Raw genomic sequence first — 11870 nt, forward strand, 5'->3', positions numbered from 1 at the left:
CTTTCATGGGGTGCTTTCAGAAAAAGGAAGAAAAGGGGGAAGGGAGAAAGAAGGAAGGAAGAAAACATCCCAAACAGGCTTAAAGAAAGGAATTTACTTGTTAACGTAGCTCAAAAGTTTAGGAGCTAGTTCTGGGTTTTGGCACAGCTGAATCCAGCAGGTCCACAGAGTCATCAAGAACTGGTTCTTTTCTGTCTCTCACCTTTGCCTCCCGGTGTGTTGGCGGCATTCTCAGGCAGGCCTGTCTCTCACGGTGGCGAGATGGTTGCTAGAAACGCCAGGCTGACATCCTCCAACTTCAAGTCCAGCATGAACAATAGTGAATGCTTCCCTTCCAAAAGTTACAACTTCGCATTTCACAGGCTTTGATTAGGGCATGTGCCCATCCTGGACAATCATTTTGGTCAGGAAGGTGCAGTGTTTGGATTGGCCAGGCCTGAGTCAAATGCCTATCTCTAGATGTAGAGACAGTGTTAACACCATCAAACCATATGGCCTAAGAGTGGAAAAGAGGTGATTTCCCAAAGAAAAATCAAATCGCTATTATCAGAAAGAAAGGGAAGGAGAGAAAGAGAGAGAGAGAGAGAGAGAGAGAGAGAGAGAGAGAGAGAGAGAGAGAAAGAAATGATTGTGAAGGAAGGGAGGGAGGGAGGGAGGGAGTCAGGGAAGAAGACCACAAATGCCTACTATCCTTTTCTGGCTGCTCTATTTCCACATATACTGTTTTTCCCATATTTTCAATTTCAGAACCTCACTGTCATACTCACCTCCTCCCTATAAGGAGGCAATCCAAATCTCATTTACTTACTATATCCACCTCCTAGTCCAACCCACCTAGGTGAAGCAAACTCTTTTTGCCAGGTCAAGATGAACCAGCAATCCAAGCCCCAAAGATATTTATGCACTCTAATGTATCCGCGTGGAGAGAGAACAGGATAATAGTAATAGAGAGTTCCATTTGGAAGAGCTACTAACGTGTAGATTACATCCTTCTGAACAAGAAGAATCAAAACTATTCAAGCCAATGGCCTGGGGAAGGAGCATTAAAACCTGCCCTCTAGCTCTAGCGGTTTGGCTCAGTGGATAGAGCGTCGGCCTGTGAACAGAAGGGTCCCGGATTCGATTCTGGTCAAGGGCACATACCTCAGTTGCAGGCTCCTCCCCAGCCTAGCCCAGGTCAGGGCGCATGCAGGAGGCAGCCAATGGATGTGTTTCTCTCACATTGATGTTTCTCTGTCTTTCCCTCTCTCTTCCACTCTCTCTAAAATCAATGGAAAAATTTACTCAGGTGAGGATTAAAACAACAACAACAACAACAACAACAAAAACAACTCCCCTCTCACCCTGGCCAGTGTGGCTCAGTTGGTTGAAGTTCCGTCCCATGTACCAAAGGGTTGCTGGTTCGATTCCTGGTCAGGGTATATATCCGGGTTGTGGGCTCAATCCACTCTCTGTCTTTCTCTCTCATCAGTGTTTCTCTTACTCATTCCCCTCCCTTCCTCTCTCTCTAAAATCAATAAAAAACATATATATATTTTTTAAAACTCCCCTCTTTTCTCAGGATGCATGCCAGCTGCATTTTACAGTGGAAATAATCACCCCTTCCCTAGGGAGTATATTACATTTCAGTGGTTCTCAACCTTCTGGTCCTTTAAATACAGTTCCTCATGTAGTGACCCAACCATAAAATTATTTTCGTTGCTACTTCATAACTGTAATGTTGCTACTGTTATGAATCGTAATGTAAATATCTGATATGCAGGATGGTCTTAGGCAACCCCTGTGCAAGGGTCGTTCGACCGCCAAAGGGGTCACGACCCACAGGTTGAGAACCGCTGCAGATATTGGGGAAAAGCCCAGGGAATCAGACTTTTCTCAAGTCCCAATCAGACCTGCCATGCTTCCTATCTGTTTGACGTGGTATGCAATATCTTTAGTTTACAACTGAAAATTCAACTTTTCAAAAGTATCACTGATGATTTCTAGTCAGGGAAACAAAAATCACTTCAAGTAGTCCAAGTGTCAGAGAGACTTTAATGAAAGGAATTGGTTACCAGGGAGATGAGCAAGTGGAGAGGCCAAATAGAGGTTGGTGAGGCCATCCTGCAATGAGCAAAAGCAGGAAGGCACTACTCCTCCCAGGAGGAAAGGACCACAAGACAAGCGGTCACATGCTACACCATTGGCTGGTCTGTCTGGCAGGAGCCAAATCCAGTGAGGAGTTTGAGTTGCTAATGGAGATGCCACGAAGGACAGAGAAAGAGGAGAACGAATACAGTGCACGCCTCCTGTCTTCTCCCACTCCCCAGGCAGTGCATCTCATTGGCTGAACTCAGCTGGACCTCAGCTCACCCAGGAGGCTGGAAACATAGCCTGGAGCATTACAGACCAGACCAGAAAAGGGCAAGAAATACGCCCGTCAATAAAAAGTCCCGGGTTGAACACGACATGCTGGCAGATTTCTGGAATCTGCCATCCAGATTGCTGACATAGAGCAAAAAGCAGCTTTCTTAGCAAAGCCTGATCTTCTTCCCTCTCTACTTTCAGATAACATTCATTTCTGTCTAAATGTGTCTATTTATTATAGAATGGTATCTATGATGAAACTGTTTACCTGCAAGTGTTTAAAACCTCAACTAATGATGGTTCCCTTTTTTGTTCATCACTTGAGGATATGCTTATTGATTTTATTTTTTAATATACTTTTTATTGATTTCAGAGAGGAAGGGAGAGGGAGAGAGATAGAAACATCAATGATGAGAAAGAATCATTGATTGGCTGCCTCCTGCACTGGGGATCGAGTCTGCAACCCAGGCATGTGCCCTGACCAGGAATTGAACCGTGACCTCCTGGTTCATAGGTCCAACTCAACCACTGAGACACTCCAGCTGGGCTGCTTATTGATTTTAGAGAAAGAGGAAGGGAGAGAGAGAAACATCGATGGGTTGCCTCCCATATGCCTAACTGGGGATCGAACCCACAACCTAGGTATGTGACCTGACTGGGAATCAATCCCACAACCTGTTGATGTACAGGACGATACTCCAACCAACTGAGCCACCCAGCCAGGACTCAACCTAAGGGTAGTTTTTAAAAAGGTGGTTTTTAAATATATATTTCATTGACTCTTAGAAACACATGCTTTTTCAAATTTCTTATCTTAAAATTAGATCGTCATCTATAAATGATGTGAAAAGAAAGCAGTATACTATTGTATAATTGTCAGCATTTTCTTTTCCTTCTTAATGGTATGTAGAGTAATGATGTGTCTTACAATCAATTGTATCTGAGATGACATCAAATGCAGTATTCGTCTCATTCAAAAAGGGGTCTGAGGCAGGCAGTCCTAACTAGTGCAGAAGTCCAGCAATGCTATCAGGTTCCCAGACTATTTCCATCTTTCATTTCTGCCACGAAGAAGCATAGACCTCTTCTTCATACTTGTCACTTCTGTAACAAGACAGTTATCTGAGCCTCATGTCTATGTTCCTAGTTGAAAAAATTGAAAGAAAATATTATGAAGGGCAAAAACATGTTGTCTATAGGAAATCTTTACCTTTTCATGTGGGAAAGGTCACCCTACCAGAGACATAACTATACTTCTTTGGCCGTGATTGTGTCTATGGCCTTCCAGATCTTCAGGAAGGGGAGGTGTCAAGTACTTAGAGTTATGGCCTCGAAAGTAGAGGATGACAAGGGAGCAGGTGTTTGGAAATGTTGCTAAATAAAAGTATAAAGATATGCATAGGAATTATAAACATAAGCTCAAGATGTTGATTATCTTTGAGGGAATATAGAGAAATGTGAAGGTGGACAGAAAGGATTTAAATTATGTTATTTCCTAAGCCAAATGAAGACTACATGTTATATTTTTATATTTTTAAATGTCTTTTTTCATACCTGTAATAGATTACTAGAAATATGAAAACTAAGCTATGTTAAATGACACCTAAGTAAACAAAGCATCATGAGTGAGAAGCAGCATAAACAACAGACAACAAAAGACCCACAAAAGCTTCAGACACTGGAAATAACACACATCTAAAATAACTAACTTAAAAATATTTAAAGAAATAAAGACAAGCTTAGATATATCAGCATGAACTGAAGATGGCCCATCTGGAGAATAAACATTCTTGTTAAGCATATTCATAAAAATTGACCCATTATATGCCATAAAAGAGCTTTGTTCAATTTCAAAAGATCAGTATTATACTGACCACATTCACCACTCACACTTCCCTTGTTAGAAATAGATTTAAAAAGTAACTTGGAAAACTCCATTTACTTGAAATTTTAAGACAAAAAAACTCATCTAGCCTTGGCCAGTGTGGCTCAGTTGGTTGAGTGTTGTCCCATCTAACCACCTAGAGTCGCTGGTTAGATTCCCAGTCGGGGTACATTCCCGGATTTAGGGCTCAAACCCCAGTAGGGGGCATGAAGGAGGCAGTGATAGATGTTTCTCGCTCTCATTGATGTTTCTCCATCTCAATCCCTCTCCCTTTCTCTCTCTCTAAAATCAATTAAATTTTTTTGAAAAAGAACTCATCTAAACAACTCTTGGGTCAGTTAAAAAACCATAACAAAATATACAAAATACTTATGATTAAGCAGTAATAGAATATGTATGTTGCTTAAGGAGTTCTTGGAGATAAATTTATTCCCTTGGTTGATTTTTATTACCAAAAACAAACAAAAAAAAGGCGCAGAATGAATTTTTAAAATCTAACTTGAGGATTTAGAAAAAGAATGCAGAATAAATCTAAAGAAAGTCGGATTAAATAATAAACATAGAAAAGGTAAACAAATAAAAATAAGAGCAAATATAAACATATAATCAAGAGGATTACAAAGACAAAAAGTTGATTACTTAAAGACATTAATAAAACTACTGGAGAGACTGATCAAAAGAAAAAGAGAAGAAAAACAACATTATTAGGGATTAAAAAGAAACATAACTGTTACTACTAAAAGTATTAAACAGATAATAGGATGTTATGCAATAAATTTGAAAATTTAAAGGGAATGGGTAAGTAAGCACAAAATAAAACTCACCAAACCTGATCCGAGAAAAAAATAGAGAACCTGAATAGGTTGATAACATTAAAGCAATTAGGACCATTTAAAATCTTACTATAAGGAAAACAACTGTAGCGTAGTTCCATTTGTTTTCTCTTTTACTTTATTTATTCATTTATTTCCACCACCATTTATCCCCTCTATGTCCTTTTCCACCCCCACCCACCCTCTTCCATGCTGCAGTGACCATGCTGTTGTCCATGCCCATGAGTTCTTTCTCTTTTTTGTCTTTTTTGCTCAATCCCTCTCCCCAGAGCTGTCTACCTGCTCTCTATCTATGAGTCTGTCTTTATTATTCTTGATAGTTCAGTTTGTTCATTAGATTCCACATCTGAGTGAAATCATATGATACTTGTCTTCTCTGACTGGCTTATTTCACTTAGCATAATGTTCTCCAGGTCCAAACATGCTGTCGCAAAGGGGGAAATGTTCTTCCTTTTTACAGCCGAGTAGTATTCCATTGTGTAGATGTACCACAGCTTCTTATCCACTCATCTACTGATGGACACTCGGGTTGCTTCCAAATCTTGGCTATTGTAAATAATGATGCCATGAACACAGGAGTATATATATTCTTTTTAATTATTGTTTCCAGTTTCTTTGGATAAATTCTCAGAAGTGGAGTCACTGGGCCATAAGGCAGTTCCATTTTTAATTTTTTAAAGTAACTCCATACTGCTTTCTAGAGTGGCTGCCTTCCCACCAACAGTGCACAAGGGTTCCCTTTTCTCCACATCCTCACCAACACTTGTTGTTTGTTGATTTATTGATGATAGCCATTCTGACAGGTGTGAGGTGGTATCTCATTATGGTTTTAATTTACATTTCTCTGATGATTAGTGATGTTGAACATCTTTTCACATGTCTATTGGCCATCTGTATGTCCTCTTTGTAGAAGTGTCTATTCAGGTCTTTTATCCATCTTTTTCTTTTAATCCTCACCGAGGATATTTTTCCATTGATTTTTAGAGAGAGTGGAAGAGAGGGAAAGGCAGAGAGAAACATCGATGTGAGAGAAACACATTGATTGGTTGCCTCCTGCACAAGCCCTGACCAGGGCCCTGGCTGGGAAGGAGCCTACAACTGAGGTATGTGCCCTTGAAAGAAATTAAACCCAGGACCCTTTGGTCTACAGGCCAATTCTCTATCCACTGAGCCAAACCCACTAGGGCTTACCCATTTTTTAATTGGATTGTTTGGGAGTTTTTTGGTGTTGAGTTGTGTAAGTTCTTTATAAATTTTGGATATTAACCTCTTATCAGATGTATCATTGGAAAATATGTTCTCCCATTCAGTGGGTTGTCTTTTCATTTTGTTGGTGGTTACCTTTGCTACGCAAAAACTCTTTAATGAAATCAGAATTTGAAATCATAGAAGATGCATTATGTATGTAATTCATGCAAGAAATACTTCAGAGACCTCCTATTAGCAAAACCATATCTCAAAGAAAGCCCAACATTAAAAGATTAATGAACAAAGGCACTTTACAGGCTATAAATTAAAATGTTTAAATTTTATGTTTTAAGTTAAAACATTTAATTTATGCATATTTGTATGTATATAGTGTATGTATACATATATATGATCCTGTTTAACCCACTTTGATTTTCTTTCTTAATTAACTGACCAACTACCACTTCTTCTACTCACATCATATCAGAGGACATCTACTCTATTAAACATTAAGAAAATGAACTAAAGGCTTTAATTTGCGTGGGGAACTAGTGGGGGGTAAGGATAGAATGGCATAGAAATTATGCATTTTGAAAAATAAGCTTGAACTTAACATTTATTTCTGAGAAAATATTTTAAAATATTAAGGAAGCTTATCTTTAGTATGAATGAATATAACATAAATAATCTTCAAAGTAGTTTTTCTTCATTATTTATTCATATACTAACTTGAAAATAACATGTCACTTTTCAAAGCACTGAAGAAAAAGTTAAATATAGAGAGATAGATATATAAACCTCATTTATGTATAATGTATGTCTCCATTTGTATAATTCTGCCTTTCAACACTTACAGAAAAAACACTGAAGCTTATTCTACATCTGGTCTTTTGGATAAAGTTAGCCAGGAATTTTTGTAAATCTTTGGAGTGATCAGAAGGTTTGAAGGATGTTTTAATCCTGCTCTGAGTATGTTAAAGATGTCTTTATTAATTTCACAAAACCCAAATAAGAGTGTTGTGAGGATTAGATTTTGACAATTCAATCCAGATAACTGCTTTATTATGGAAAAATATTCTCCATCCCTTACCTAATCCAGAAGTCTATTCACAGAGAAGTCACTATAGCTACACTATAATACAGTTACAAATATTAAAATGAAAGGTTATAAGAAGAAACACAGCTGGTAAAGGTCAACGGCTGAGTGAATTTTATTTCAGTTACATGTCTATGATGAGGTGGATTATTCAAAATTTTCTCCAAAACTCATTTCAAAGGCTTTCCCTTTAGCATTTCAAAGCTGGTGGATAATATTTGGGGGAAAAAAGTTTCACTTCTTTTATACGATTTGAAAGCTAAATATGCAAAGGCTGATAAAATAATGGTATCGGGGAGTTCTGAATGTCAATTGTGTGCACAGATGTCTCAGTTGGAACATGAAATATTGCCATGTTTTATAGCTGTTCTTTCTTGAAGAAGTTATTTGCACTTGTGCAGTGACATAAGCTCTCTTATGACATAGAGAAAAACTGGTAACTCAAAAAAAATGGGTAAAAATTTGGTTCTCCAAGTTAACCAACCCTTAATGTGAGTTATTAAACAGATAAAATGTTACATATGTATATTTATTTGCTTTTATTTTAAAAAGTCAAAGCATATCAAGATATATTTCACCTCAGAGAAGTACATTCAAACTATTTTAAGCTTCAAAGTTAAAATATGTGGTGCTGCATTCAGAAAGTCAAGATTTAAAAAAATAAATTCCTTTAAATCTATCATCAATTTTCCCAAAGATAGGATGCTTCTCTTCCCATTGCAATATGAAGTCAGAGACTACTTGATGAATATTTCCTACCGGTCCTTTAGTAACACAGTTGGATTCAAAGGTTGTAGAGATTTTGTTAGAGAGCTAGATTTCCCATCTCTGTATGTATATATATATATATATATATATATATTTCTCTTAAACCGTGTTTCCTAAAGTGTATTTTGTGAACTACTAGTTAGAGGCTTTGCAACACAGTCATACAAAGGATTTTCATTGTCAAAAAGTATATATTTTATATATGTCTTATATAGCTCTAAGAATGTATTCTAGAAAAATACATTCTTAGAGATATATAAGAGAAAATTTTCTCCAGAAAACAATGCTCTTATTTTTAAAACTGAAATTTCCTAAATTTATTTGACCTTTTCCACATAACCCAAATTGATAGCCTATCGTGTGGTGAGGCAAATGCTGTCCTATGTAATTTAACCTAAGAGTGCGTTCTGGCTGGCCTTTAGAAAAATATTTATTTCTACAAAATGCATACACTGATGTTTGTGTATTTGCAATGAAAAAAATAGGTTGTACGGTATAGTTACTAAAAGCCTACCATTTTACTGATTTCTGATTAAGATCAGCACCAGAGGTTTGTTTGCTTTGACCGAAGTGGTCAGGCGGCTAAAGAGGTTGCAGGAGCAGTCTCACACGGTGTGGGATACTGTTCAGAAAATTATGATAGCAAGAAACTAAGGTTTTTGAGTGAGCAGGAAGTGAGGGAAACGACCTGATTTCTGCTGTTTTGGAAGAAAGAGTTTGGAAAATCAGGCATTGATCGCTGTAATGGTTGAGAAAGGCTGCTCTTGAGGCTTAAGGCATAAAACAGGGTGCGGGAATACTCATCACTCTGAGTCAGAGGGTATTAGTCTAAGAAATCTTTGAGGACAACTTGGGAGGACCAGAGTAGGTGGTATTTTTCTAGACATTGTATGTACTTTTGTTTGAAACCTCTAATGACCTTTACAGCTGTCAGTGCTGATTTATCGCCCTTTTAACTCATGTGGCTTTTATGTCTTCATCAGCTCTACGTAAAGCCATACATTAGTGGTATTCATGTCATTTCAGCCTGTTTTATTATTTTAACTATTTCATCTCTTAGTCTCTGGGTATGATTATTTTGCTGCATATATCAATAATTCTTAATCCTTCTTTGTTCTTTCCATTTTATTTCCTTTATCCCACTTGATCATATAGTTGCATTGTTCTCAGTCTCTACTTTTATATTTATCTTTTCTATTGCTCAATAAATGTTTTAAATTTTATTTGAGCTTGCATCATTTTTTAAGGATTTTTTTAAAATTTATTGATTTGAGAGAGAGAGAGATTTGCTGTCCCACTCACCAATGCATTCACTAGTCTCCTGTATGTGCCCTGACTGGAGATGAAACTTGCAACCTTGGCACATCATGATGAAGCTCCAACCAACTGAGCTACCTGGCCAGGGCTGCATCATCTTTTTATTGGTTCATTGTATTTTATTTCTGCTCTTGAAACTTATTAAATGTCAAGCAACTAATATAAGGGAGGAAGCTGCTTATTGATATAAACAAGAAATTTAACACTCATTTATACTAATAAAAGGATAATATGCTAATTAGATTAGATAGACCCAACGTCTTCCGGGCGTCCTTCTGGACAAAGCCACGGTGGGGGGAGGGGGGCCAAGGTAGAGGCAGTTAGGGGCAATTAGGGCAGCAGGCAGAGGCAGGCAGAGGCGGTTAGGGGTGATCAGGCTGGCAGGGGAAAGTAGTTAGGGTTGATCAGGCCAGCAGGGGAGCAGTTAGGGGCATCAGGCAGGCAGGCAGGCAGGCAGAGGCATTTAGGGGCGATCAGGCAGGCAGGCAGAGGGGTTAGGGGTTATCAGGCAGGCAGGCAGAGGGGTTAGGAGTGATCAGACAGGCAGAGTGGTTAGGGACGATCAGGCAGGCAGGCAGGTGAGTGGTTAGGAGCCAGTGGCAGTGGTCCCAGATTGCGAGAGGGATGTCCTGGATTGAAGAGGGTGCAGGCCAGGCTGAGGGACCACCCCCCCACCCCACCCCCCTGCACGAATTTTGTGCACCAGGCCTCTAGTAACTGTATGAACATCAAAGTATTTAACAGCAAGGACTGACATACTGTTTACTCTGTTGCGATGCTCTCCTTCCTTTCTTCACTAATTCACACATCTCAGTTTATGTATCATCTCCCTCAGGAAGCCTTTCCTAGACTCCTAAATTGAGCTAATTATCCCTATTCAGTGTTCCCAAAGGACCTTGTATTTGTTTCTGCTCATGTCATCCATTTTTATTTTTTAAATTATTATAAGAAACAATCACATAAAATAAGCTACAACACTTTCACTGGAAAGGGAAAAAATACAAACATGTTCTGCCAAAGAACATATTTTTCAGGAAGTCCTAACTCACCCAAAACATTGTTGGCAGCAAATACCCACATCCCCTGTGATTAGTTCTCATGAGCACTCTCAAATCAGGTCAACAATTTTCTTGGAGGCATCTACGAGACATATTCATTCATTCAAATATATATTTATTGAATGTCCACTTTGTTCCAAGCACTCTTCTAGCTACTTAGAACATATTAGTGGGCAAAACCCACAAGAATTCCTAGCTGAAAGCAACAGATAATAACAATATATAGATAAATAAGTAAAGTACATGATAAGCATAAAGTGATAAGTAGTATGGAAAAAATAGAGGAGAATAAAGGAGATATAAGTACAGGGGTGCATGAGAAATTTTAAATGGGGTATTCAAGGTAGGACTCGAAAAAGAGACATTTGAGCAAAATTTTGAAGGAGGTGTGAGAACTTTAATATTGGGATAGAAAAGTTGTTAGCAAACGTGTCAATATCATCTGGCTATGACAAGAGAGAAAAAGGCAAAAAGGAACTTCAAGTTATTTTGACTCAATTTTAACTTCAATTCTGAATGCTTCTAAGTTATTGCATCCCTAGGTGAAGGCAGCTATGTTTTTTATTAATTTTCAGTCCAAAACACAAACTTCATTTAAGGTCAAGGAGAGGCGATTGCCTTTTATACCCACTTTAGTTATCATGAATTAGAGCAAAATGCAGTAGATGACCTTGCAAGTATAAGCAACTCACACCATATAAGTGCAATATATATTAGATACCCAACATTAGACACTGAAAGCAGGTACCAAAGCTTGACAGTTCATACAACACTTTCCTGGAGACTCAATAACAATACATCAAGATATAATCTCTTCCAGGACAAATTCATCCTCCCCAAGATGCCAGAAATCTTTTATCTACTTCCCAATACCTGAGGTGATATATCAAGTAGTCATGAAAATGTCATGAATGTGAAGGTAATTTTAATGAATCAAAAAAGGTAGGCACCATGTCCACAGATGTGTAGTTTAGGAACTATGATCAAATGGAGACAATTTAACTCACTCAATGTAAAAGTGACAGTTGTTAGATTAAATCACAATCATGAAATCATATGACCTGAAACTATGAGATTGATTCAAACACAGAGATTTTTAAAAATGCATTTCAGATAATTCAGTCTGTTGATGTTAACATGTGCCCAAGGTCACTAGAAAAAAAAAAGCAGATGCTGGGGTCTTCATTTACTGCCAAAATTTCAGCCATGCTCAGTCCTTTGGTCTGGCCTCTACTGTATGTATCTTTATTCCTTTAATGAATTAAAGAGAACTACCACTTGTAGAACATGTATAATGTGTCAAGTGCCATATTAGATGCTTTTGCATGTGTCATCTCACATTCTGACATGTATGTGTATGTGTATGTGTATGTGAACAT

The sequence above is a fragment of the Myotis daubentonii genome, chromosome 9, assembly GCF_963259705.1.
Source record: "Myotis daubentonii chromosome 9, mMyoDau2.1, whole genome shotgun sequence".
NCBI lineage: Eukaryota > Metazoa > Chordata > Mammalia > Chiroptera > Vespertilionidae > Myotis > Myotis daubentonii.